Raw genomic sequence first — 23,704 nt, forward strand, 5'->3', positions numbered from 1 at the left:
ATAACTTCATCTCCTTCCGGATGTAATCACTCAATCCCACCATATACTTCATAAACACAGAATATTCCTCTGTATCAATGTTGAGGACCATCGTCTGCTATTGGAACTCCGTGGTGTATTCTTGAACAGTTTGATTGACTCTTTGGCGTAACCCATACCACTTGTACTAACGCTCTTCAAGAAATCCTACCGGGTAGAACTGCTTCCTCAGTAGCTCTTTGAATTTTTTCCACGACACCGCCTTCCGTTCCTGCTTGCAATAGGATTTCCACCATGTCAATGCATACCCCGAAAGCTTCAAAGTCGCAAACACAAGCTTCTCCTTGGATGAATATCTATAGAGTGTGAAATAGGTCTCCATCCGCACGATCTAATCATCAAGCCTCTCGACGTTGACACTCCTGTCATACACAGGAATCTCCACTTTGAAGTCTATCTTCAAATTCTGGTAAGAACCCTTGTCTCCATCTGCTTTTCCAATGCATCTAGCCTTGTTGAACTATCTCCTTAAGTCATCTTCTTCTTTCTTAATTTATGGACTCCTTCCAATGAAATAAGGATCTCTCCTAGCTTCTTGTATTGCGATCGAGTCAGGACTATACACAGGATGTCCCCTTCACAGGATCTGATCGCTCTGATACCAACTTTATACGAGTCGTCGTGCGAGCACCTTTGATCGTGGAATTATCAAAGGTGGGTTAAGAAGAGGATGACAAAAACACAAGAATAATTCAGTATGTTGCGAAGAAAAATACCCTCTCTAGATTATGTTATAAAAAGATTACAATCCCTCTCTCACAATCTTATTAGAATCGAGAACAAACTCTCAATTCTCTAAACCCTAATCTCTCTTAATTATAATCTCTCTTTGATTACATCTGATTGATTAGAAACCCTAAAAAATCCCTTATATAGGTGTAATAATGTGGATGGAAAAGTGGTAAATAACTAAGCCCAAACCCAACAGGAATTCATGCAAACAAAAACCAAAACGAACCAGAAAACCTTCGATGAGTCGACTCACAACTGAGATGAGTCGACTCGTTCGAAACTAGATAAAAAACAAAACCAGTAATAAGTCGACTCATAACTGAGATGAGTCGACTCATCAGAGATCGATGACAAACGGCTAGGTTTCGTGAGTCGACTCATGACAGGCATGAGTCGATCAACCTGATGAGTCGACTCATGACTGTTATGAGTCAACTCACGGGCTAAAAACTGGATGCTTCGATTCTTCGATTCGGCGTCTCGTTCCACACTTTAACCTGCATTCCATTGTGCTGTTTTACACCTCTATTCTCAAGCTACCATGAGAATCATCTATCCTCAAACTCCCATAAGGATCGCTAAGTTCCGAAGAGAAGATACACCCGTATCACTGCATCCTTTGAGACCATAGGATGCTAGCCTATGCTTCTGAACCAAAGTCATATTAAGTATCTCAAGGGTGTTACCCACATCTTCCTTCCACCTATGTACCGCAAGAGAATCTGATAATCCCTGAAACTCCGGTGCCCTAATCTTCTGGTATCTCTCCACTAAGCGGAGCCAAGCCTCCTACTCTGTAGTTCTATTAGCAACTGCCTGTGGGGTGGGTATGGGTGTGTCTTATGAGAAAATTTTCACAACAGGAATAGCTGGTATCACCGGTGGTGGAACTACTAGTGGTGGTGGTGTGATGTGATTCGTCACAAGCTCCTCAAGTGCTACCATCCTAGCGGCTATGGGAGCCATTCGGGTGAAGCCTGTTGCGGCTTTGGTGGAGCCTGCTGTGGCTCTGCCTGACCATCTCTTCGGGTACGTGGTCTACCACGTCCGGCCATCTAAGCCTATAGAAGAAAGTTTATAAGTCATCGAACCAAACATATATGGAATTCGTACAGATAAGAAATTCGTATCATATATCATTCACACAAATACTTTTAATATCAATGAATACTAGTCTCACAAAAAAAATATTCGTAATTTTTGAATACGCGTATATAACTTCCTCACTCATTCTAGAAATTTCTAGTGAACTCTATACATGAATCTTAATAACTTCTACTCTAACTCCACGAGTCGACACAGGATGATCCTAAGGATACTCCCGTGTTTGGTATAAATAAAACCAACCCAAAACAGAGACAATCCTGGCGTTTGCACGTCCAGCAGTCGACTGTATTGAAACCTGCACACAGGCTAGGGTTCGGTATATTGGCCATAACTTTCTCGTCCGACCTCCGAATGAGGTGATTTAAGATTTGTTGGAAAGCTATTGAAGAGTCCTACAACTTTGATCTTTAAACTTTCTTAGATTCTAACTGCATTAGTGCATAAAATATAGAAACTTATAACTGGTCATAAATCTCAGATTTTTCTTTTGTCCTTTGTTAATGGCTTGCACATATGCACTCATATATTCACAAATATATATTGAATTGATCTCAAATCAATTCTTATCATATTCAAACATTAAAATATATTATTTTTCACCATATAACATATTTATTATTATTTATCATAAAATATTCAAATTTTCGGGGTTTTACATGAATATCCTCGTATAAGTCACCACCGTATAAGTCGTCTTCACTGGTATGAAATATGCTGACTTCATCAACCGATCAACTATAACCTAAACTGAATCGTTGCCCTTCTTTGACCTTGGCAGTCCTACAATGAAGTCTATAGAAATATTCTGCAATGAGTAAAGGCTGTAGGGTTCCTGCGGGTCTCTGATGTTCTGCCTTCACTTACTGACAAGTAAAGCACCTAGCCACATATTCTGCAATCTTCTTACGCATGCTGTTCCAAAAAAAATATCTCTTCAGATCCTTGTACATTTTAGTTGTGCCTGGATGCATTGCGTACCTGGTGCGATGTGCCTCATCAAATAAGTCCTTCTTAAGATGTGGATTTCCTAGCATCACTAATCGGCCCTTCATTCGAAGACCCCTATCTGCTCCAATGATCCAATCATCATTTGGCTCTTTGGAAGTCTCCTCCTTTTAGATTTTAATCCAAAAGTCCTCTAGCTAAGCTCTGACCACTCTATCATTTCAAGATGGCTGCATAGACAAAGCCCCCAAAAATGCATTGTTCCCACCGATCTTCGGTCTAAAATCAAACTAGCTAAGGGTTTGAAGATCTTGATATAACGAGCACCTCAAAGCTAAAATCTGATGTCGGCGCTTCCTACTCAACGTGCCTGCCATGATGTTCGCCTTCCCCGGATGGTACTGAATTGCGAACTCAAAATCCTTAATGAATTCAACCCATCATCACTGTCTCTGATTTAGCTCCTTTTGAGAGAAAAGATAATTCAAACTCTGATGATCCGTGAATAGCTCAAACTACAATCCATACAGGTAATGTCTCCATGTCTTTAGTGCGAAGACTACTACTGCTAGCTCTAAGTCATGTGTAGGATAATTCTGCTCATACGTCCTCAACTGTTGTGAAATATATGCTACTACCCTTTGGATCTGCATCAAAACACCTCCTATACCCGATAGCGATGCATCAGTGTAGACGATAAAGGTTTTATCACTAGTTGGGATAATCAATACTGGTACTCCGTAAGGCCTCCTGGTACTCCGTGCCCCAAACAAACTATACACCCTTCTTCGTAAGGCGTGTAAGTGGCGTTGAAATCTTCGAGAAATCCTGAATGAATTTCCTATAATAGCCTGCCAAACCCAAGAAACTACGAGTCTCCAAAATGGTCTTCGGTGGCTCCTAATCAAGTACTTCCTCCACCTTCACTGGATCTACTACAATACCCTCATTGCTAATGATATGGCCTAAAAATCTAACTTTAAAAAGCTAAAACTCACACTTGTTGAACTTGGCGTATAACTAATGCTCCCGTAATGTCTGTAATACCAAACGAAGATGCTGCTCGTGCTCTGCCTCTAATCTCGAATAGATAAGAATATCATTGATGAATACGATCACAAATTTGTTCAAATATGGACGAAAAACCCGGTTCCTCAAATCCATGAATACCGCGGGTGCATTGGTCAGCCCAAATGGCATGACAAAAAACTCGAAGGACCCATATCAAGTCAGAATGGTGGTCTTGGGAATATTCATCTTTTGAATACGTAACTGATGATAGCTAGAACGAAGATCAATCTTTAAGAAATGATGTGCTCCCTGTAGCTGGTCAAACAAGTCGTCAATCCTTGGTAGTGGATACCTATTCCGGATAGTGACCTTGTTCAACTCAAGATAATCTATACATAAGCGCATACTACTGTCCTTCTTCTTCACGAAAAGGACTAATGTTCCCCATGGAGAATGACTCCGACGAATATAACCTTGAGACAAAAGCTCTTCTTACTAAGTCTGTAGCTCACTCATCTCTACAAGTCCCATACGATCGGGTGCTCGGGATATCAGTGCTGTGCCCGACTACAACTTAATGTAGAACTCAACCTCTCTCATGGGAGGTAACCTAGGTATGTCCTGAAAAACATTCTGACAATCTGAGATAACTCTAGTCTCAGATAAATCGACACTCTGATCCCTCAACATCACCTCCTTGATGTACGTCAGAAATGACTCCACAAATTGATTGCCCTGTGAGGTCGCTACTATCAACTCAGACCCATCAGACGCCCGTAAATTGACTGTTTTAGTAAAATAGTCGATACTGACATGGTAGGATGAAAGCCAATCTATACTGAGAATGACATTGAAATCCGACATCCGTAGAACGATCAGATAGATGATGAACCTAAATTCATTAAGACTGATGACACATCTCCTACAGAAACTAATAGGGATACCTCCCATAAAGGAGTTGAGACGGATAACAGGATGTCTAAGGGATGTGCGACTAACTGAAGCCTATCCATGAAGGCATGGGAGATAAAAGAATGCGAAGCTCCAGAATCGAACAAGAACTGAGTTGTAAAAGAATTCACTAAGAAAGTACCTTCCACTATGGTCCCACTTGCACCATGATCATGTGGTACGACTGTATAAACCCTGCCGGTGGCAGACATTTGCTGAACTGCTAGCGGTGGGACATATAGGATTATTTGTCCCTTCGGAATCTCCTAGATAACACGAATCCGACCTGCTAGCTCCTCAATCCTAGGAATGATAGGCGGTGCCTCGATCCTCTGCTGCTGGCCGTAACAGCGGCCTTGCGACTGCTGATCCTGACCAGGATTCTGCTGTTGCCCGTATCCTCATTTTTGCTACTGGCATGAAAATTCTTGCCTTGTTGCTAGAGTCTTCTAAGTCTTGCAAAAGGTTTCTTGCCCTTGTCTCCAGACAATCCTATTTATATTATTAACTATCGATATGTTTGCCCGCTCCAATCGGCAAGTTTTAACTTCTTATCGAAGTAATAGGTGAAATCCTTCCATGTAATTGACATTCGCAGCTCTAGCACAAACTAAAGTCGGTATTACCATCCGGCGTCAGCCTTTAAGCTGAATATAGCTAACCTCTGCTTATGTACTGAATCGACGTTAAGTATATCTAGTAATACTTTCCACATATTTCTTCCATTTATAATTTGCAATTGAATCCGATGTGTCCTAAAATTTTAATTCTCCCAACTTCTAATTGAAAGTACCCTAATGCCACTAGGAAGGAACCCCAGAGGGCTTATGCCAAATTAAAAACTTATTAACAAATATCCTAGCAAATGAGATATGAACAATATATGTGCAAGGATATACAAGTAATACAAGGGTGAAATAAACATATCCTAGCAAATGAGATATGAACAATATATGTGCAAGGATATACAAGTAATACAAGGGTGAAATAAACATAAACAAGATAAACAAGATAGTGGGTAACATAAAGAAAGAGCACTTGACAAATGCGATATAAACAATAAGCATGAATATAAATGAACGCCAAAGATAAACGCAAACAAACGACATGATCACAGAGTTCGGTCCCCACGACCTACATCTCCTCTCCTCACCTTGAGGAGATCTCCATTATCACCACCGGGTTTTCTACGCTCATCCGAATAATGTTTACACCTTACACTCGATTTTCTAGTTCACCGAAAACTTTACAATTCACACTCTTGCAATCACACTCACTACCACCTCAAGTGTTGGTCTCTAGCCCGTGTCTCTCTCAAGTGTTAGGAATTATAACCTACCTCTAGGCATTACCACCTACCCTACTCCTCTTGGGACGACCCCGTCTCTCACCACACACTCCTCTTGGTGTACAAGTGTATTACAAAGTGTTCAACACAATTAGTCTCACAATACAAATAAATTTGTTCTCTACAATGGATGAGAACACAATGTAGGCTCACTCTCTAAGTCACACTCCCCACAACCCAAATTATACTATGTATGAAATAGAATAAGCTCAATGGTTGTGTGTGTAAATAAAGAGATTAATCAAATCTAAACTCAATATAAAACTAGCTTTAATAAAATAATAATCACACAAATAGAAATAAAGCTAGAAAAAGAGTTTAGGGAAACTTCTCTATGGATCAAGAGAGGGAGGGAGAAGAGTTGAATGCTCAAACACAATTGATGATCTTCCTCAAGCTCTTGTGAAAATTTCTTCACAAACCAAACCCTTAAACACTCTCTTAAACAAACTAAAACAAACTTTAAACCCTTGTTAAACTTGTTTAAATCATTCTTGGTTATTAAAATAGAGCTGGGTATAAGGGGGTATTTCTAGAAAACCCCAAAGATCAAGAAACCCCAACAAAAAGATCAAAAACCAAAACATGATAAAGGCTGAAAAAACTAGCTGTTATGCCATCAGTCGACTGACAGCTTCCATCAGTCGACTGATGAGCTAACCGTTAGAGGCATTTTTCAGCTCATCAGTCGACTGATGTCCTTATCAGTTGACTGATGACCTCATCAATCGACTGGTCAGTCGACCAAAAGAAAACAAAAACTTTTTGATATTCCAGGTATTTTCTTCAGTCGACTAAACATATTCATCAGTTGACTGATAACACAGTATCAGCCTGGTTTAAATAGTAAAACTGATTTTTGAAGTGCCTTTAAAAATAGCAAATAAATTTCAAAAAATTTAAAACTTTGGAAAATCAATGTAAACATGTAAATGAACATGTTACAAAACGAATTTTTGAAACTGCACTTCTCAATAATGAAAACTCATCATTTTTCAAATATGTCCAAAAACATGAAAACTAAACATACATGTTTTTGTCATTTGACATAAATACAATATTAAAACATTTGTAAAATGATTTTATAGACTTAATGAATTGATATAAACTGATATTAAAGTCTATAAACTAATAAAACAAGAACACAATATTTTTCAAAATACAATAGAATATGAAACATATAAAAGTATACATGAAGATATATATTGTTTCATATCTATCTTGCTAAACGAAAACATATATGTGTATATATAACTATATAGATACAAGAACCAAAACGTTTATGTGTGTATATAATTGAGCTTAAAGTACTAACACACATAATATAAAACCTAAACTAAATTACCCAAGATTGATGAAGGTCTTCAATGAGCTCGAGTTGGTAAACTTGCGGATGAATCTTGAACTTGGATCTTCAACTTGAATTGCATAGGCTTCATTCCACTATTCCACCAACCTCCATACGATATGATCGTGAATGCTTGATTTCATCCATCCTCCAGCTTCGTTGTTTGTCTAGAATAGCTAGTAAGAAATACAAACACTAGACAAACAATATTAGGAATTGTTTGTAATCATCAAAACAAGATTAGAAGATGTAGGCTCATAATATGAGACCTAATAATCTCCCTCTTTTTGATGATGACAAACAATCTACACAAATAGTATATAAGATAAGCAATAAAGCACAATACTCTTAAAATATACTCACAATCCACTTGTTTCTCCCCCTTTTGCAACATCAAAATGGGGAAACAAAAGAATAAGAGAGCGAAAGCTCCCCCTACAAGTAAGCACGGTGAGTATAAAACAAGTATAGGGATTGCTCCCCCTATCAAAATGCCTTATGGAATATACGCAATGATGACCAAGGCAAACATATGTGAGCAAGCATAGATAAAAAATATGTTAAACACAACTCACATACACAAATATATTGAGGACATATGTAGATATGTCAAAATGAAAGAGGTGTCTCAAAGCATTGGTTTTAAAACAAAACCTAATCAAAAAAAATTTATGATATCAAAAGAAAGAAAACATGAGAAACAAGCAAAAAGTTTTCAAATGAAAACACATCAATTAATGAAATCATAAATCACAAGTAAATTACATAAAACCAAATCATCATTGATTTTAAAAATCAAGAGAGGTAACCATATCTAGCTCTTGAGCTAGTAACAACCCGTATAAACGTTTTAGCACCCGCTAAACATAATTTGGGAAATAAACACCCAATAAACCCGGGGGTTATATAAATACAAACCTCTCAACAAAAGTAAACATAATTTGGGAAATAAACACCCAATAAACCCGGGGGTTATATAAATACAAACCTCTCAACAAAAATCAAAACTAATAATCATGAAAACAAAAGAATTGATCAAAGAAAAATTATTTTCATATTTCAAAAAAAATTTAAAACATAATTTTCAAAACCAAGAAAAAAAAATACAATTCTTAGTTTTAAAAAGATTTTGGCACCCAACCATTCTTGGTGTCGGATTGGTTAGGAACATGACCCCTATCATTCAAGGTCAAAGTCCTAGGGTTATGAACCCTCTTGGGGACATGTGGTGCACGGACATGGTCATAAAAAAATTACTCAAATGACCCTTCCAATTGCAATAAGTATAATGAAAAGGAAGCATTTTCTTATATTGACCAAACGGTTGTGCACGGGATTCATTTGCAAAAATAGATGGTCTTATAAATTTATTTTGCAAATGAGAAATATTTTTAAACAATGGTTTATTTGGAATATATTGCAACTTAGAAGCTTTTTGCATATCATAACAAAATTTTGCAAAATGTCCAAACCTTCCACAAACATCACATTTAAAAACATGTGGTCTACTAGAAACATTTGGCAAACAAGATTTTCTTTTCAAAACAAAACAATATTTGGCCAAATGACCAAAACGACCACAAAGATCACATTGATACACATGAGCATGCTTATGATGTACTTTTTGTGCATGTGTGTGTACATGTGATGTAGAAACCTTATGAGATGCACAAAAGGAATTAATATAAGCCTTAGTGGGTTTATATGCATCATAGCAAAATTTAGCAAGGTGACCTTTTCGGTCGCAAATTGAACACTTGTAAACTTTGCTATATATGTGCGCATACTGAGTGGATGATTTAGACTTGGCACACATATCCACAAGTTTCTTATGATTAATAATGGTTGAATTAAGAGTTGAATCTAAAGAGGTAATACAATTTTTAACATCATTCAACTCATCATTAGGCACATATGCATTAACATTAGAAGTAGAACATAAATAGTCAATTATGAAAGAAGCAGTATTATTTTGTATGTTCTCTACTTCTAACATGGCATTATTTTTAGCATGAGATAAGCTAGTGATGGATGAGGTTAATTTTTCATTTTTCAAATTTAACATATCATTGTTTTCTTTAAGTGTAACATTCTCTTTAGCAATTATATTAAATTTGGAACCTAGCAACTCATGATCGGATTTAATTTCTACATGCTTGCTTTTAAGATCAATAAAATTACTTGCAATTTCTTGTTGGCATGCATTAACCTATTATATGCACAAGTGAGTTCATTAATGGATATATCACTATCAGATTCCGAATCGCATACCATTTTTAATAGGGCTATCGCCTATAGACTGTGTGCATGATGATAATGCTCCAATAGGACTTGAAGAGGAACCCGCCAAAGCTCTTCGGATCGCCTCCAAGTTTCCTTGATGTGCTTTAATAAATTTTCATAAAGTATAAGCACTATCAAAATGAACAAACTTGTTAGAAATAGATGAGTCAAAAGTATTTAGTAAATATTCTAACAAGAGCTTGTTCATAGTAAACATTCTTTTATCATTTTTACTCCACTTGGATTTTTCGAAGTGGGTACAATATAAGCATTTTCGATAACTTCCCATAAATTAAAATGTTTAGTTCTAACAAATATATTAAATCTAAAACACCATTGGTCATAAGGGAATTTATTGAATTTTGGAGCAATACTAGGATCATAGCCTAAACAAGATGCAACATGCATATCTATAATATAAAATATATGCAAGCAAGATACAAATAATCTCAAAACTAGATTAGAGCAAGAAAGATAACTTGGATCTTTAACTCAAGGTGATTAGACCTTAAATCAAAGAGCACCAATCTCTAATACCATTTGAAATTATCCTAATGCCACTAGGAAGGAACCTTAGAGGGGGGTAAATAGGGTTTATGCTAATCTAATCCGATTTATGCCAAATAAAAAACTTATTAACAAATATCCTAGCAAATGAGATATGAACAATATATGTGCAAGGATATATAAGTAACACAAGGGTGAAATAAACATAAACAAGATAAACAAGATAGTGGGCAATATAAAGAAAGAGCACTTGACAAAGGCGATATAAACAATAAGCACAAATATAAATGAACGTCAAAGACAAACGGAAACAAACAATATGATCACAGAGTTCGATCCCTACGACCTACGTCTCTGCTCCTCACCTCAAGGAGATCTCCACTAGCACAATCGGGTTTTTTACGCTCACCCGAATAACGTTTACACCTGACACTCGGTTTTCTAATTCAGCGAAAACTTTACAATTCATACTCTTGCAATCACACTCATTACCACCTCAAGTGTTGGTCTCTAGCCCGTGTCTCCCTCAAGTATTAGGAATTACAACCTACCTCTAGGCATTACCACCTACCCCACTCCTCTTAGGACGATCCCGTCTCTCACCACACACTCCTCTCGGTGTACAAGTGTATTACAAAGTATTCAACACAATTAGGCTCACAATACAAATTAATTTGTTCTCTATAATGGATGAGAACACAATGTAGGCTCACTATCTAAGTCAAACTCCCCACAACCCAAATTATACTATGTATGAAATAGAATAAGCTCAATGGTTGTGTGTGTAAACAAAGAGATCAATCAAATTTAAACTCAATATAAAACTAGCTTTAATAAAATGATAATCAAACTAATAGATATAAAGCTAGAAAAAGAGTTTAGGGAAACTTCTCTACGGATCAAGAGAGAGGGAGAAAAGTTTAATGCTCAAACACAATTGATGATTTTCCTTAAGCTCTTGTGAAAATTTCTTCACAAACCAAACCCTTAAACACTCTTTTAAACAAACTAAAACAAACTTTAAACCCTTGTTAAACTTGTTTAAAATATTCTTGGTTATTAAAATAGAGCTGGGTATAAGGGGGTATTTATAGGAAACCCCAAAGATCAAGAAACCCCAGCAAAAATACCAAAAAATCAAAACATGACAAAGGCTGAAAAAACTAGCCGTTATGCCATCAGTCGACTGACGGCTTACATCAGTCGACTGATGAGCTGACCGTTAGAGGTATTTTCCAGCTCATCAGTCGACTGACGACCTTATCAATCAACTGATGACATCATCAGTTGACTGGTCAGTCGACCAAAAGAAAACAAAAACTTTTTGTTATTCCAGGTGTTTTTTTCAGTCGACTGAACATATTCATCAGTTGACTGATAACACTGTATCAGCCTGGTTTGAATAATAAAACTGATTTTTGAAGTGCCTTTAAAAATAGCAAATAAATTTCAAAAAATTTAAAACTTTGGGAAATCATTGTAAACATGTAAATGAACTTGTTATAAAAAGAATTTTTGGAATTACACTTCTCAATAATGAAAACTCATCATTTTTTAAATATGTCCAAAAACATAAAAACTAAACATACATGTTTTTGTCATTTGACATAAACACAATATTGAAACTTTTGTAAAATGATTTTATAGACTTAATGAATTGATATAAACTGATATTAAAGTCTATAAACTAATAAAACAAGAACACAATATTTTTCAAAATACAATAGAATATGAAACATATAAAAGTATATATGAAGATATATATTGATTCATATCTATCTTGCTAAGCCAAAACATATATGTATATATATAACTATATATATACAAGAATGAAAACGTTTATGTGTGTATATAATTGAGCTTAAATTACTAACACACATAATATAAAACCAAAACTAAATTACCCAAGATTGATGAAGGTCTTCAATGAGCTCGACTTGGTAAACTTGCGGATGAATCTTACAAATATAAGCATTTTCGATAACTTCCCATAAATCAAAATGTTTATATCTAACAAATATATTAAATCTAAAACACCATTGGTCATATGGAAAATTATTGAATTTAGGAGCAATACTAGGATCATAGCCTAAACAAGCTGCAACATGCATATCCATAATATAAAATATATGCAAGCAAGATACAAATAATCTCAAAACTAGATTAGAGCAAGAAAGACAACTTGGATCTTTAACTCAAGGCGATTAGACCTTAAATCAAAGAGCACCAAGCCCTGATACTATTTGAAATTACCCTAATGCCACTAGGAAGGAACCCTAGAGGGGGGTAAATAGGGTTTATGCTAATCTAATCCGATTTATGCCAAATTAAAAACTTATTAACAAATATCCTAGCAAATGAGATATGAACAATATATGTGCAAGGATATACAAGTAACACAAGGGTGAAATAAACATAAAATATATGTGCAAGGATATACAAGTAACACAAGGGTGAAATAAACATAAACAAGATAAATAAGATAGTGGGCAATATAAAGAAAGAGCACTTGACAAAGGCGATATAAACAATAAGCACAAATATAAATGAACGCCAAAGACAAATGCAAACAAACGATATGATCACAGAGTTCGGTCCCTATGACCTATGTCTCCTCTCCTCACCTCAAGGAGATCTCCACTATCACAATTGGGTTTTCTGTTAGACCTTAGAGGGGGGGTGATTAGGGTCTTATGCTAATCTAATCCGATTAAATGCCAATTAAAATTAATAAACAAGTTCAAGATAGATATACAAGAGTTATGTGCAAGAATAAGCAAAATGAACAAAGGTAAATATCCTAGCAATGAGATATACTATGAGATATATGCAAGGATATATGAGCTAACACAAGATGATATATCCTACCAAGAAGATATACAATATGATATATGCAAGGATATGTAAACTAACACAAGGGGTAAGCAATCTAAACGAGATAGTGGATGATATAGATAATGAGCTAATGACAATGGCGATATAAGATATGAACATAAAAATGAATAAACGCTAAAGCACACTCAAACAAGCAATATGATCACGGAGTTCGGACCTTCCGTCCTACGTCTCCGCTCCCCACTCCCGGGGAGAAATCCACTAACACAATCCGGTTTGGAAGCCGGAACTTCTTCTACACACTCGGTTTTCTAGCTAACCGAAAACTTTACAACTCACACTCTTGCAATCACACTCTACACCCACTAAGTGTTGGACCTAGCTATGTCTCCCTCAAGTGCTCGGTTACAACCTCTCCCTAGGTTTGTCAACCGACGCCACTCCTCTTGGAACGAAGTGATTTCACAATTAAGCACAATATAGCAAATGATTGTTCTCTCTAACAAGGTGAGAACTCAATTAGGCTCAACTCAATGTCACACTATCCCACAACCCAATTATATAATGTATGCAAATACAATAAGCTCAATGGTTGTGTGTGTAAACAAAGAGTAAATCAAATCAAACAAAACTCAATATAAAACTAGCTTTAATAGTAATGATAATCAACAAATAAATATAAATAAAAGCTAGAGTTGAGTTTAGGAAAACTTCTCTAGATCAAGATGGAGAGATGGAGATATGAGCCCAAACAAGAAGATAATCTCCTCCACTTGTGAAAACCAAAATAGCTTTAAACCAAACCCTTAAACAAGCTTAGAACAAGCTTAAACCCTTTTTCAAACCCTTGTTTAAAAACTTCTTAGAAAAACTCAGCCAAAACCCCAAAACAAAAGACCAAAAACACCCCAGCAACGGTAACAAAAATAGCCGTTGGAAGCAGTCAGAACGAGCGGCGGTCGACAGAAGAAATTCGCGGTCGACCGACAGAAACGATCGGTCGACCGACGGAAATTTCGGTCGATCGCTATCCAAGTCAAACACGAGAAAAACACCACCTGACTTATCCGGTCGACCGGTGCGGTCGACCGAACGAAGCTCTCGGTCGACCGCGACGGTCGACCGATGAACTCTCTATCGCCCAGTGAACACGAGAACTCAGGTTCGGTCGACCGGTTCGGTCGACCGAAAACTGACATATTCAAAAACTATTTTGCTAATTTTAAAATGCTGTTTAAAAATATCAAATAAATTCCAAAAAATGTAAAACTTTGGGGAATGATTGTAGACATGATAATAAACATGCTACAATGACTGGTTTCGAAAAAGGACTTCCCAAATGAAAAATATCATCATTTTGCAAAATAGTCCAAAACACGAAAATGTAAACATGTGAATTTTGACATTTTGGCTAAACCAACTTTTGAAACTTTACAAAATGATTTTATAGACTTGAAGAAAGATGTAAACTATTGTTATGAAGTCTATAAACAATGAATGTAGTATTTTATCAAAATACACATATAATGCACTAAAACATGATTTCATTTAACTAACTAAAATTGATATTGATGACATCATATATATGCATGTAAGTATGAAACAAAAATATATTTTCTAATTATATTCAATTGTTTCATAGTAAAACTTGAAAACTATCAAACCAAAACATATGTGTATATATATAACTATATATATACAAAAACCAAAACGTGTATGTGTGTATATGATTGAGCTTAAAGTACTAACACACATAATATAAAATCTAAACTACATTACCCAAACAATCTTGATCTTCAATTAAGCTTGATTTGGTACACTTGCGGATGAAGCTTGAACTTGATCTTTAACTTTGAATAGCAAGGCTTCAACCCGACATTCCGCCAACCTCCTATGGATATGATCATTGAAGCTCTATTCCATCCATCCTCCAACTACGTTGTTTATCTACAATACATAGGAATGTACAAACACTAGACAAACAACATTAGTAGTAAATTGTTTGTTAAACATCATCAAAACAAGAAGGCCAACAATCTCCCCCTTTTTGATGATGACAAATAATTTACGAAAAGAGATATATGCATGAAAGGAAATGAATTGTAATTCACATGCATATAAACAAACAAGATAGATATACTCACAATATTTCTCTACGAAAATACAAATACTAGACAAACAACATTAGTGGTAAATTGTTTGTTAAACATCATCAAAACAAGAAGGCCAACAATCTCCCCCTTTTTGATGATGACAAACAATTTACAAAACAAAGTATATGCATGAAGGAAATGAACATATACAAGATAATACACATGCATATAAATGTATACTCACAATATTTCTCCCCCTTTGACAACATCAAAAAGGGGACAAAAAGAATAAGAGAGCAAAGGCTCCCCCTATCAATAAGCATAGGTGAGTATCAAACAAGTATAGGGATTGCTCCCCCTATCAAAAAGCCATATAGAATATATGCAATGAGGACCATGGCAAACATATGTGAGCAAGCATAGAAAATATGCTAAGTATCACTCACATTTAAGAGATAATGAGAACATATATAAATATATCAAGATGAACATATTGTCTCATATCAAAAACATAAAAACCATGTATAAAAAAAAGGTTTATGAAATCACAAGAAGGAAGACATGAGAATCATGTAAAAAGTTTTCAAATGAAAACAAATCAACCAATTGAAATCATAAATCAAAGTTTAAATCCAAAAACGATGTTTGATCAATCAAGAAAATTTTCTTTGTGGGATTTGATCAAACCACATATGGAATACATTATAAGGCACGAATAGATGATCCATAAGCACAAACACATAAATATCATCATATAAGTGAAATATAATGAATTCAAAGCAATAATTCAAAACAAAATCTTTGATAAAAGAATTTCAAGAGAGGCAACAATATATCAAGCTCTTAAGCTTGTTCCAACCCATATAATCATTCTAGCATCCGGTAAACAAGATTTGGGAATAAACACCCAATAAATCCGGAGGGTTATATAAATGCAACCTCTCATTAAAGCAAAACCAATGATCATGAAAATAAAAGAATTTAGCCAATAAAAGGAATTGTTTTCATAAAAGTTTAAAATGCATTTTTCAAACCAAGAAAGAGAAAAAATAAGAATACTAAAATTCTTGGTTTAAAATTTAAATTTGTTTTGGTACCCAAGAACTCTTGATACCAAAAGATTCCCTATCATTAAAGCTCAAAGCCTTAGGGTTATGAACCCTCTTAGGCACATATGGTGCACTAACATGGTCAAAACAATATTCATTCAAATGACCCTTCCGATTGCAATTTGTGCAATGAAAGAGATCCATTTGTTTTTGTGGACCATTAGCTCGTGCACGGGAATCATTTGCAAATAAAGATTTTCTTTTAAAATTATTTTGCAAATGAGAAACATTCTTAAACAATGGTCTATTTGGAACATATTGCAATTTAGAAGCTTTTTGTATGTCAAAACAAAATTTAGCAAGATGTCCAAACTTACCACAAACATCACATTTAAAAACATGTGGTCTATTGGAAGCATTTGTCAAATGAGATTTTCTTTTCAAATCAAAGCAATATTTGGCCAAATGACCAAAACGACCACAATAATCACACTTGAACACACTAGCATGCTTATGATGAACTTTGTGAGAATGAGCATGTGAATGTGTAAGTGTACAAGATGAAGAAGCTATATGAGCATAAGGAACATTAGAATTCTTATGTTTGTGTGCATCATAACAAAACTTAGCTAAATGACCTTGACGGCCGCAAATAGAACACTTATAAGTTTTGCTATACATGTGTGCATAATGAGTGGATGATTTTGACTTAGTCTTGGCACACATGTCCATAAGCCTCTTATGATTATTAATGCATATTTTCAAAGTTGAATCTAAAGATGAAATACTATTTTTCATAAGATTCAAATCTTCATTTTTAGGCACATATGCATTTTTAGAAGTAGAACATAAATAGTTATTTATAAAAGAAGCTGTATCATTCTTTATGTTCTCTACTTCTAACATGGCATCAATCTTAGCATGAGATAAGCTAGAAATGGATGATGATAATTTCTCATTTTCCAATTTTAACATATCATTACTTTCTTTAAGAGCAACATTTTCTTTGGAAATGATATCAAAATTGGAAGCTAGCTTCTCATGATCGGATTTTAAAACATCATGCTTGCTTTTTAAATCATTAAAATCATTTTGCAATTTGTTAAAGGCATGCAATAATTTTTCACTAGCACAAGCAAGTTCATCACTAGATAAATCATTATCGGGTTCGAACTCGCAAACCTCACTAGGGCTATCGCCTAGTGGCCGTGTGCATGTTGCTCCGTATGAACTTGAAGTCGGATCCTCCAAAGCTTGTTGGATCGCCTCCAAGTCCCCTTGATGTGCTTCAATTAATTTCCATAAGGTGTAAGCACTATCAACATGAACAAACTTGTTAGACATAGATGAGTTAAAAGCATTTAGCAAATATTCTAACAAAATGTTGTTCATAGTAAACATACGATGATCATTTTTATTCCACTTGGATTTCTCCAAAATGGGCACAATATAAGCATCATCTATAATTTCCCATAAATCAAAGTGTTTAGATTGAACAAAAAGTTTAAATCTAACACACCATTGGGCATAGGGGAAATTATCTAATCTAGGAGCAATATTGATGGCATAACCTAAACCATGCATATCCATAATATAAAAGGCAAGCAAGATACAAATAAAGCTCAAAATTAGATTAGCACAATAAGCTAACTTGGATTTTTAACTTTAGGCGATTAGACCTTAAATCAAAGAGCACCAAGCTCTGATACCAATTGTTAGACCCTAGAGGGGGGGGTGATTAGGGTCTTATGCTAATCTAATCCGATTAAATGCCAATTAAAATTAATAAACAAGTTATCCTTAGCAAGTATGAAATACAACAAGATATGTAAGCTAGGATAAGCAATATGAACAACAAAGAGATATATCCTATATGATAAGAATATATATGCAAGGATATATAAACTAACACAAGATAATATATCCTACCAAGAAGATATAAAATATGATATATGCAAGGATATGTAAACTAACACAAGGGGTAAGCAATCTAAACGAGATAGTGGATGATATAGATAATGAGCTAATGATAATGGCGATATAAGATATGAACATAAAAATGAATGAACGCCAAAGCACACTCAAACAAGCAATATGATCACGTAGTTCGGACCTTCCGTCCTCCGTCTCCGCTCCCCACTCCCGGGGAGAAATCCACTAACACAATCCGGTTTGGAAGCCGGAATTTCTTCTACACACTCGGTTTTCTAGCTAACTGAAAACTCTACAACTCACACTCTTGCAATCACACTCTACACCCACTAAGTGTTGGACCTAGCCGTGTCTCCCTCAAGTGCTCGGTTACAACCTCTCCCTAGGTTCGTCAACCGACGCCACTCCTCTTGGAACGATCCTCGACTCTCACCACACACTCCTCACTCGGTGTACAAGTGTATTACAAAGTGATTCTAACGATAAGCACAATATAACCAATGATTGTTCTCTCTAACAAGGTGAGAACTCAATTAGGCTCAACTCAATGTCACACAATCCCACAACCCAATTATATAATGTATGCAAATACAATAAGCTCAATGGTTGTGTGTGTAAACAAAGAGTAAATCAAATCAAACTAAACTCAAATAAATTCTAGCTTAATAAAATGATAATCAAACAATTATATATAAATGTAAAGCTAGATTGAGTTTAGAAACACTTCTCTAAAGATGACAAGAGAGAGATGGAGATATGAGCCTATAACAAGAAGATAATCTCCGCTCCACTTGTGAAAAACCTAAAAGCTTTAAACGCAAAGCCTTAAACAAGCTTAGAAACAAGCTTAAACCCTTTTTCAAAACCCTTGCTTTAAAAACTTCTTCTTAGTTGAAAAAAAAACAGCAATGGGTATTTATACCACTAGAAATCTATAGCCATAACTCCAAAAACAAAAACCAAAACAGCCACCTACAAGGTAATACAAACTAGCCGTTGGAGAACCAGTACTGAAGAGCGGCGGTCGGCACCGAAGAAAATTCGGGGTGGCGACCGCACAGAAACGATCAGTCGAAACCGACGGAAATTTCGGTCCACGCATCCAGTGCCAAACACGAGAAAAACACCGACCGTGACTTATCGGTGCGACACGGTGCGGTGCGACGCGAAGGAAGCTCTGCGTCGCGCGGGTGGGGTCCGCCCCGACGATGAGACTCTCTGTCGTCCAGTGAACACAGAGAACTCAGGTTCGGTGCGGACTCGACAACTGACATACTTCAAGAAAGCTGTTTTTGCTGAGTTTTAAAATATCAAATAAATTCCAAAAAATGTAAAACTTTGGGGAATGATTGTAGACATGATAATACACATGCTACAAAAACTGGTTTTGAAAAAGGACTTCCCAAAAGAAAAATATCATCATTTTACAAAATAGTCCAAAACATGAAAATATAAACACATGAGTTTGATGTTTTGACCTAAACCAACTTTTGCTACTTTACAAAATGATTTTATAGACTTGAAGAAAGATGTAAGCTATTGTTATGAAGTCTATAAACAATGAATGTAGTATTTTATCAAAATACACATATAATACATTAAAACATGATTTCATTGAACTCACTAAAATTGATATTGATGAAATCATATATATGCATGTAAGTATGAAACAAAAATATGTTTTCTAATTATATTCAATTGTTTCATAGTAAAACTTGAAAACTATCAAACCAAAACATATGTGTATATATATAACTATATATATACAAAAACCAAAACGTGTATGTGTGTATATGATTGAGCTTAAAGTACTAATACACATAATATAAAATCTAAACTACATTACCCAAGCAATCTTGATCTTCAATTAAGCTTGACTTGGTACACTTGCGGATGAAGCTTGAACTTGATCTTTAACTTTGAATAGCAAGGCTTCAACCCGACATTCCGCCAACCTCCTATGGATATGATCGTTGAAGCTCTATTCCATCCATCCTCCAACTACGTTGTTTGTCTACAATACATAGGAATGTACAAATACTAGACAAACAACATTAGTAGTAAATTGTTTGTTAAACATCATCAAAACAAGAAGGCCAACATTTTCTACGCTCACCCGAATAATGTTTACACCTCACACTCGGTTTTCTAGTTCACTGAAAACTTTACAATTCATACTTTTGCAATCACACTCATTACCACCTCAAGTGTTGGTCTCTAGCCCGTATCTCCCTCAAGTATTAGGAATTACAACCTACCTCTAGGCATTACTACCTACCCCACTCCTCTTGGGACGATCCCGTCTCTTACCACATACTCCTCTCGGTGTATAAGTATATTACAAAGTATTCAACACAATTAGGCTAACAATACAAATTAATTTGTTCTCTATAATGGATGAGAACACAATGTAGGCTCACTCTCTAAGTCACACTCCCCACAACCCAAATTATACTATGTATGAAATAGAATAAGCTCAATGGTTGTGTGTGTAAACAAAGAGATTAATCAAATCTAAACTCAATATAAAACTAGCTTTAATAAAATGATAATCAAACAAATAGATATCAAGCTAGAAAAAGAGTTTAGGGAAACTTCTTTATGGATCAAGAGAGAGGGAGAAGAGTTGAATGCTCAAACACAATTGATGATCTTCCTCAAGCTCTTGTGAAAATTTCTTCACAAACCAAACCCTTAAACACTCTTTTAAACAAACTAAAACAAACTTTAAACCCTTGTTAAACTTGTTTAAAACATTCTTGGTTATTAAAATAGAGCTGGGTATAAGGGGGTATTTATAGGAAACCCCAAAGATTAAGAAACCCCAGCAAAAAGACCAAAAAATCAAAACATGACGAAGGCTAAAAAAACTAGCCGTTATGCCATCAGTCGATTGACGGCTTACATCAGTCGACTAATGAGCTGACCGTTAGAGGTATTTTCCAGCTCATCAGTCGACTGACAACCTTATTAGTCGACTGATGACCTTATCAGTCGACTGATGACCTCATCAGTCGACTGGTTAGTCGACCAAAAGAAAACAAAAACTTTTTGTTATTCTAGGCGTTTTCTTCAGTCGATTGAACATATTCATCAGTCGATTGATAACACTGTATCAGCCTGATTTGAACAGTAAAACTAATTTTTGAAGTGCCTTTAAAAATAACAAATAAATTTCATAAAATGTAAAACTTTGGGAAATCATTGTTAACATGTAAATGAACATGTCACAAAAAGAATTTTTGGAATTGCACTTCTCAATAGTAAAAACTCATCATTTTTCAAATATGTCCAAAAACATGAAAACTAAACATACATGTTTTTGTCATTTGACATAAACACATTATTGAAACTTTTGTAAAATGATTTTATAGACTTAATGAATTGATATAAACTAATATTAAAGTCTATAAACTAATAAAACAAGAACATAATATTTTTCAAAATACAATAGAATATGAAACATATAAAAGTATATATGAAGATATATATTGTTTCATATCTATCTAGCTAAACAAAAACATATATGTATATATATAACTATATATATACAAGAACCAAAACGTGCATGTGTGTATATAATTGAGCTTAAAGTACTATAACGCATAATATAAAACCTAAACTAAATTACCCAAGCTTGATGAAGGTCTTCAATGAGCTCGACTTGGTAAACTTGCGGATGAAGCTTGAACTTGGATCTTCAACTTGAATTTCATAGGCTTCATTCTACTATTCCGCTAACCTCCATTGTATATGATTGTGAATGCTTGATTCCATCCATCCTCTAGCTTCGTTGTTTGTCTAGAATACCTAATTAGAAACACAAACACTAGACAAAAAACATTAGGAATTGTTTGTAATCATCAAAAGAAGATTAGAAGATGTAGGCTCATAACATGAGACCTAACACTAATATATTCCTCAATCTTACTGAGTAAAGCTTCGCACTCTACTTCTCTATTAATAGCTGGATGTGTGATGATGTAGTTGTCGGTATTACCTCTTAAATAGACACGGCTGGTATGACTGGTGCTGGAACTTTAAAAAGTGTAGTCTGGTTCGTTACTCGCTCCTCGATTGTTGCTATTCTCTGCTTCCACAATCAATATTACTAAGTCGATCAGATACTGTAAAGCCTGTTATAACTCGGACCCTACTTGCCTAGCTCTCCGGGTATGAGTTCTACCTCGACCACATCTTCGTCCTAATATTTATGTTATCAGGAGGAGAGCTTATTAGATATAATAAATGAGGACACAAACATATATGTATATATCATATGACATATCATAATAAGAAAATTGTATCCCATATCATTCATGCAAATACTTTTCAATCAAAGTAAGGTAGTCATAAAATTTTTTTGTAAATTTTTGGTGTTATATATATAAATATATATATATATATATATATATAATATATATATATATATATTATTATATATTTATTATATATATATATATATAATATATACTATATACTAGTATAGTATCTTATATATATATATTTATAACGTCCTCACTTCACTCATCTATATAATGTTAGGAATTTGAATGCGCGGTTTGAGGACGCGTAGAGAGAGGTTTATAGACGGTGTTTAAGCATGCATTGTGGACTGTGACAGGTTGCCGAGCCCACCTTCACTCTCCTACATGCCAAATCAAGCCCAACTTACCTTCACTGCCAGCTAGCAAGTTGACTTTTATTTCTGTGATGAGCTCATGAATTTGAAGACATTGCTCTACTGGAGTTAGAAGCCGGAATATTTAGTTCGAGCATAGCTATTGAGGCTGCCGTGATGCTGAGCGTTTTGAAGAATGTAACACCGTAATTTTCGAATACGTATTTAATAATTTTTCTAGTAATTTAAATGTTAAATTTAAATCTTATTAATTATTTTTCCTAATTTCTGGAATTTCTGAGTTTTCAAAAATATAATAAATAATAAAATATATAGTGCTTGTATTTTTATTCTACTAATATTAATTTCGGTTTAGTGATTTTATGCTATAATTATTTGGTGATTAATATTAATAATGACTTGTTATTATTGATGTAAACTTGATTATAGTACGCAGTATAAAATTTAATAAAAGATTTTGGTTGATTATTTAATTTTATATAATTCATAATATTATGTGGCAATTTTTAAATTTTCCCTCTCTTATTTTTTCTGGCCAATTGATTTACAATCCTACATTTTTTTCCCCAATCAATTCAAATCATTCCCATAATACACCTTGCACTTTTTTACCCATTATTCTCTCACATCATTCTCTCTCTCTCCCTTCCATAAAAATAAACTTTTCTTTTTCTTTTCAACGCGTAGCACCGGCCCGCCGCATCTTCAAGACAGTTTGCAACTGTTCAAAGGAAAACCATCTTTTCTTCTTCTTCTTCTTCCTCTCAACAAGAACCCCCTCCCCTGCTTCGACCCCACCGTCGCGCCGACGACACGCCGGACACACGCCCGACATCCGCTTGATCCGCCGGTTCTGGCGAAACGACCCCGCGCTCTGAACCC

The sequence above is a fragment of the Asparagus officinalis genome, chromosome 4, assembly GCF_001876935.1.
Source record: "Asparagus officinalis chromosome 4, Aspof.V1, whole genome shotgun sequence".
In the NCBI taxonomy this organism is placed as follows: domain Eukaryota; kingdom Viridiplantae; phylum Streptophyta; class Magnoliopsida; order Asparagales; family Asparagaceae; genus Asparagus; species Asparagus officinalis.